Source organism: Rhea americana, unplaced genomic scaffold (genome assembly GCF_003343005.1).
Source record: "Rhea americana isolate MKP2758 unplaced genomic scaffold, rheAme1 scaffold_6, whole genome shotgun sequence".
NCBI classification, from domain to species: domain Eukaryota; kingdom Metazoa; phylum Chordata; class Aves; order Rheiformes; family Rheidae; genus Rhea; species Rhea americana.
In genome coordinates, this window is record NW_028186756.1 from 12,783,765 (window position 1) to 12,791,263 (window position 7,499).

Here is a 7,499-nt window from a genome sequence, read left to right on the forward strand (position 1 = left end):
CAAGTTAAAGGTAGTCATTCTACATAGTCAGTACTAATAAAGTTTTAAAATTATGAAGAAAAACTCTCTATTTCATGTTTCTACTGAAATGCCAGTGGATGAAGAATTACTTACTTTTGTAATAATGTCATTTGCAGGAGGGTGGGTTGTACTGAAAACTTGTGAAAATGTGCTGTAAACGCTGGTCTCATTGCAATCAGTATCATGTAGAAAATATACTTTTTTATGCTGCACCTCAGCAGTAGTCATATTTTACTTTTCTCTGTCCTCTAATAAATATCATTAGGAAGGCAGAAAACTCTTTTGCTTTTCCTTTCATGTTCTGAGCCTTCAAATTGGTTTTGCCCAAGGCAAAACTTTCTCCTGCTTAGTATCTGTCTAACCTACTGTGCTATCAAAATACCAAAGAATAAAGTGCAGTTGGGGTCAAGAAAGTAAAACATAACCTCTTACTTGGCTGTACATTCCATGCGTCTCCCTACGTCCTATCTACATATGTTTTAATGTCAACACTGTACATCTAATGCAGTTTGATTCAAAGGCTAATACTCTATTCTCATTCGCATATCAAATTGTCAGCTAAGTTTTAGTTGTTGGGCCTCTCATTACTGATACAATAAGATGTCAGTTAGAAGGACTACAACTTGATTTGAAAGCCTTGGGCTGCTGCTTGTAACTGTGGAAGTTAGAAAAACATCACCTTTAAACTTTTAGTACAGCCAATCTGAAGTTATATTTGCAAGCAAAGGAGTCCATGATGTTATGTAGTCTCGGATTCCTCTCACTACAGATTAATATCTCAGGTTAAGGATAGATAATATGATCTTTCTGATCAATAAATTTCAGCAATGCTCAGGAGAAGCCTCACTTTTTTCATCCATATCCCAAATGTACAGTTTGCACATTGTAAATATCCAAACTGCACCAAGGAAGGGGTTTAAAATTGAGTACAGCTACTACAAAGCTACTGTGCTTTTGCTATCATAGCCTCCAAACTCCAAAGGGAAAGATTTCCCCTGGTGAAACGATCATGTTTTACCAATTTTAAGTGAATTTATGTTAGAGGCTTTTGCAAGCTTAGCTATATCAAGGAGGATTCGCATCTCATTCGTATAGTTTTGTGGGTAAATGTCTGCAATATAGACATAGACTTCACTACTTTCTTAAGGTTATCTAAACATTAATCATTTTCATTTCACTTCTAACCAAATATTTGAGGTTACTTAAAATAGGAACTTAAATGCTTGCTTTTGGCACATCATTAGCAAACACCATGTTGTGTTATGAAAAGAGAATTATGAGCGATTTATTGAAAACACAAATCAGACTACTAATATTTGGGGGTTAAAATAACATAATTTAATTTCTACTTACTTATTCAAAGTCATATGGAAGCAGACCTTGATAGATGCTAAAGTAATTGGCAGCAAAGTAGTGATCACTTCTGTATCATCAGGTGTCAGGCACTGCTAATTAACTGAAACAAAGGTGAAATGATGCCTAGATAAGTTCTTTTTTATTAGACTTGATTGTTTTTAATATTCAGAGAATATGCAAATGTTTAAACATGAATTGTGTAAGATACTGATATTTAAAAGGACACTGATAGCTTATTTGGGCTTTAAAATTGTACCTTCTTTAAAGGGATATATTGTTGCAGTGGTATTTCCATAAATAAGCCATACTAATATACATGCTATTGTGTCATTATAACACATGGATAGTAACACTATAAAGCAGTGTATGTTCTCTTTTTCTATGATGATTTCTATACAGATAGTTACTATGGAACAAGTTGAGATGAATTGTCATTCTTACTGCTTACAGTTGCCTGCAGATATTTAACGTGAGGAAATAATTCAGATTAAACCAGTTCTCTCTGGCCTGAAATTCAGTTTAGATTTATTGATAGATAAAGTGTTATAAATCACCCTTTTTCCTGAATTACCCATATTCCTGAGAAAATTTTAAATATGCATATAATTGCTGAATTGTTTAAAGAGTCCAGCTCAGCTATTTTCAAAGCACTAGTACTAGAATCAGTTGCTGCTTGGAAAATATTCAGGACTTAACTGATGGGCCATGCATTTCTTTTCTTTCCTATGCCTAGAGAAGGAAATAGAGAAGGAGGTATGGAGAAGGCAATTCCCATATTTCCAGTGGAAGGGAAGGAGCAGAAAGAGAATCAAGATGCCTCCTTTTTTTTTTTTTTTTTTTTTTCCAGTTCAAACATTTGACTTGAGAACTTACTGAACAATTAAATGCATCTCCACATCTCCTACAGAAGTTTATCTCCCCTAATATGAAGAATAGGGGGAAAAAAAAAAAGTAAGGTTCTCTTCATTTCTTATGTGAACTTTCTGTATAGTACTGGCACTGTTAGTGACTCAAGGCATAGACGTCTCCACCACAGATTTTTTTCTAAATCATAGAATCTTAGGAAAATTTCAGGTCAAAAGAGTCTAAGGAGGTCATCTAATCCAGCTTCTAGCTCAAAACAAGGTCAGCTTTACTGACTCATGTTTTGAAAACCTCTCCAGATGGGAACTCCACAAGCCTACTGGGCAATCTTTTCCTACATTTGACAATGAAAAAGTTTGTCCTTATGTCTCTGGTTAGAATTGCTCATCTTTTCATTTATGCCCATTGTCTCTCATCCTCCTACCGTGTACCACTGTAATGAGACTGACTCGGTCATCAAGATTTCCTTGGAGGTATTGGATGGCTGATATTAGGCCTCTCTCCCCCCCCCCCCCCCCCCCCCCGGCCTTCCCTTCTCCAGGCTGAACAAGCCCAGGTCCTTCAGCCTCTCTGCAAACGGTTCCAGACCCTGACCATCTTGGTAGCCCTCTGCTGACCTGACTCCGCTTTATCAACATCTGTACTAAGGGTGGGGGTGCACAGCTGGTTGCAGTGCTCTAGATATGGTCTCACAAGTGCTGAGTAAGAGGCAGATAATCACTTCCCTCCATGTACTGGCTGTGCTCTTGTTCCTACAGCCCCACTTGCTCTTGGCCTTCACTGCTGCCAGGGCTGCTGCTGGCTCATGCGCAGCTTGTTGCCAGCTATGACCCCAGATCCTTCTCAAGAGAGCTGCTCCCCAGCCGGTCAGTCACCAGCTTATATTGCTGCAGGGCTGTGCATTGGTCTTTACTGAATTTCTTAAGGTTCCTGATGGGCCATTCCTCCAGCCTGCCTTCTGAAAGGCAGCCCACAAGCATATCAGATGGTCCCCCCAATCTGGTGTCATCTGTGAACTTGATGAGAGGTCATCTCCTCCATGTCATTGATAAATATGTTTAAAAGGACAGGTCCCATTATAGAACTGTGTGGTACTCCGCTTGTTGCAGGCATCCAAGGAGAGTACAACTCATACTAACCACTACACTGTAAGCCTGATCATCCAAACAGTTTTTGATCCATGTATGTGTCCACCTATTCAGAATGTAACATCCTAACTTGAGTACAAGAATATTGTGGGAGGCAGTGTTAAAAGCTGTGCTAAAGTGAAGGTAGATTATATCTACTGCCCTCCACTCATCCATGAATCTGGTTGCCATCCGTTATCATAGAGGGTTATATTTATACAAAAAGGAAACTGTATTACAAGAACTTACTTAACTTACATTGCAAAGTTAAGCACTCACAAGTTAGTAAATGCTAAATGAATGGTTGTCTGCACAACCTTAATTTGATCATTTGCATGTATGCATTATTGTCTCTAATTATATAGTCTCATACTATTTTTTTGACAAGTCTCCTGCCTCATTTAGTGCATGAATTGAAAGCACAAAGCAGACCTTACTTTCAGAGCTACTGGAAACCTTTCTTACAAATTTTAAACCATGCATAACTTCTTCTCATAGGTTATCCCAGAACTGTATCTTCCGCTGACATCAGTGCAGTTTGGTTCTGTAGAATCTCAGAATCAGATCTGTTGATATCACTAGCTGAAAGAAAAGAGTGTTTTCCCTATCTCTCTGTCTAACTTCTCCTTTCTACAATGTGTATTGGTGTATCTTTTATAATTATTTATTCTTACAATAAGAATGCTTTCCCACAAAGGAAAACCTTGAAACCTGTATTTACACCAAGTCTATTCTCAGTCAAAATTCACAGGAATGTACACATTACATATTAATTCACAATTAACTCACAAATCAGTACATAAGTTTTGAACTCTTATATTAAAACTTTTTTTTTCCTGCTTGTGTTACTGTTTCCATGTTCCAACAGATAAGCCTCTTGATGTTGTGAATGTAATACAGTGTAGTTGGACGTTCATAGTTCATTTATTGTTGGGGCATTATTCTATTAATTTCATAAAATTATCAATTCCCTGAATAATATAAGATGTGATTCAATAGAATCTACACTGTTAATAAATAAATAAAATAAGAATAAAATGTCAATAAAATGCAAACTATTAATCTCACAATGAGTAATTAATCATCATTTAATTAAAAGGTGAACTTCATAGAGTGTCCTAAATATTTTCGGGTCTAGGGCTTGCAGGTCATGTGGAAGAGAAAGGTCATTTATATCAGATCTAATTTTTTTTTTTCCTGCTAGGCTTCAAAATTTGAATTCCAGTCTAAGAAAGCCCTCAAAAGTCATTGCATAGCACAATTCTAAAACCATGACTAACACATTCAATTATATCTGAAATTATTTCAGTAATAAGCATAATCATGGTTCATTCAATTCCATAGGCTTTTTGTATTTGTGGGGACCTCTGGGAAAATATTAGTGGCAGATGAAAGGAAATGAATGCTGAGAACCAGTCTTCAAATTGTAATGTTTCCTACAGATGTAATATAATAACTGTGTAAATAAATATTGCACAAGAAAATGAAAAAAATGGTATCTTCATTTTGAGAATATTGAGGTTAAAAGTTTTGTAGCACTGATGAAAAAGCATCCCTAAAAATATTATATCCTCAGGACTGCTGCACTGCATTTCTTCCTTTAGAGCACTACAGTTTGGGAGTTTTGAAGTTCAAATGCTTCCTTAAAACTATTATTTTGCAAAATACCTGAATGTCAATTTATTGCAGGAAAGAAAATAGCTTGAAGGAAAAAAATAAGGTATTGTTTTTGCAATCTTAATTGATTGGTCTGACCTCCACAGTTTGTTTTTGTAAGGGCATTACAGTAAGATCACATGTACGGATGGTATTAACTTTTTAAATATCTTTTCTCAAGGTTAAATTCCTTCATTCTCACATGGAAGTGCTGTGTGACTAAATCCAATAAATGCAAATGGAGTGATGAAATCTACACTGTGTCAATGAAAAGAATGTCCAAAATGTTTAGTAGCTATGTGATTAAAACATATACATGACAGAATTACTTTATATTTAAATATTTTGCTAATCAAGATATGAGATCTCTGTTATGTTGAAATTCTGCCCTTGTATTTGCATATATGCCTACTGCAAATACTAGAGGCAGTTAAGAATGTTTATCACAGAAGTATCACAGAATCAGTAAGGTTGGAAGGGACCTCTAGAGACCATCTAGTCCAACCTCCCAAAGATTTCCTGTTGCTGGTTCTACTGGGGTTTGAACCCAGAATCTTCAGCATGTGAAGCAGATGTGATAACCACTACACTATCCCTCTACCCCAACTATAATAGGTTATATTTTGTCCAGTTGTAATTATATAACTTAAGAATATTATTAAAATGTCCAATAAAAATTTTTGCTAAGAAAAATCAGTAACAAGGGCTTTCCTTGTCTGAAATTAATTCCCATAACTTGAAAAGGCCTAATCTGGTATATAACAAGTAGTAAACTTCCATATGAATAAAGGATCTGTTATGACAGCCAAAGTCCAAGTGAATTTGATGACTTTTTATTTTGTTTTAATTGTCTCTTGTATTCTTACTGGATCTCTTTTTCTGTAAATTAGAGAAGCATTTGGTTAGCATATTAATAATCATAGGTATATGTCTACTGCATTGCAAGTTAGCATGGACTAATTGCTCATATTAAAAAAAATAGTACAGGTATATCTGTAAATGCTTTGAGCTGAAATTACAGCTTTAAATTAACAACCCTTTATTCAGAATTCACACTATTGATTCACCAAGTCAATTTGGCACTGAAGACAAAAAAAGATTGAACTTGATGTCAGAGAAATCTGATTGTACAAAACAGAGAAATCTCTCAGCTTTGTGGTTGAGGCTAGCAGTTGTAATTGAAAGACTTGAAAATATGATCACTAATTGGTGAGACGATCTGCAATATTCCATTCAATTCCATGTAGTTTTATGCCTACACTGCAAAGGACCACAGTAAAATTTGTTGGAATGTTAATTGTAAGACCAGTCTTCAAGTAATTGCTTTATTAAATTGGATAGAAACCAATCTTTAGTAAGTTTTGATATTATTGATCAGTTAAAAGTGGGGAGAGGGATTATGATCCAGAATATCTGGATGTTAATTTGACCTATAACTCCAATGTATTTTGGGATCAGCTTAGGTGATTTTTTGCATAAAAGCCAGATTTGGGGTGCAATTTCAGTGGTGTACGCTAGGTCTCATTCGTAAGATAGCCATGATGAAAGTTTTAGGAGCCAATGATATCAGTGATCATATGAAATTAAAACTAGGATAGATTTTTAAAGAATTATGTTGATTTAAGTTTCCAGATTTTATGGTAGAACAGTTTGTATTTTACTGATTTCAGGTTAGCTTCAGGGTTCTTCATGATCAATCAGTTCTGAAAACAAGGGATAGATAGGTAGGTGATACTCCTGAAAAAGTTAACCCTCATGAATTGCTTTTGCATAAGGTCTCTTCAAGATTACAATTTTTTCAGGAAAGGAAGTATGTCAGTTTACAATCTACAGTCATTGAGCTAATATTTTTCAATAGCTCTAAATTCATTAAGTGAGGTAAACAATGATCTATTTTTTTAAGCGCAATAATAATAATAATAATAATAAAAAGGCATCCAGCAGCCTTTCCAGTCCCTATCACAATCTAGTGATCACTTCCTACACTAATTCATTCAATTAAATTTTACTGTTTTTACTGAATAAATCATTTCTTAATGCAATCTAATAAAAACTTTATTCTTGCCTTTTAAAAATATTGCTAATTTCCACTTTAGCCTTTCATGCCCTTCACCTGCAGAACAAATCTTTTCTTTTTCAGATAGCCATGAAAGGAGAAAAGCCTTCTTCAATCTAGAATATGTTTGGATTTAAGCACTGTTAGAAACAAAACCCATTTATCAAATGACACAGCTGTTCATTGTATGTTCATAATGATTCTTGTTATTTGGGTGCTGTTTGGTATTTATAGCTAATTAACTCTCTTTTACACCTGCATTTAGAGAACAGAGAAAAATGAAATACATTGAATTAGAAGTTGCTAAATGCTTAGAACAAATTCAGTCAATTCATTACAGGCCAATTACCAAAATACTGAAAGATATTTTCCTTCTCTTTCCCTTTTCTTTACTATGTCTCTATTTTTGTAATTCTACT

At 35.0% G+C, this 7,499-nt stretch overlaps 1 non-coding gene across 1 annotated transcript; it reads right to left on the reverse strand.

The window, feature by feature from the left end:
• Nucleotides 1-5,550: 5,550 nt before the first annotated feature.
• TRNAV-CAC (transfer RNA valine (anticodon CAC)) lies at nucleotides 5,551-5,620 on the reverse strand. Its single transcript has one exon. It is a non-coding gene; the product is annotated as a tRNA-Val (tRNA).
• Nucleotides 5,621-7,499: the final 1,879 nt, after the last annotated feature.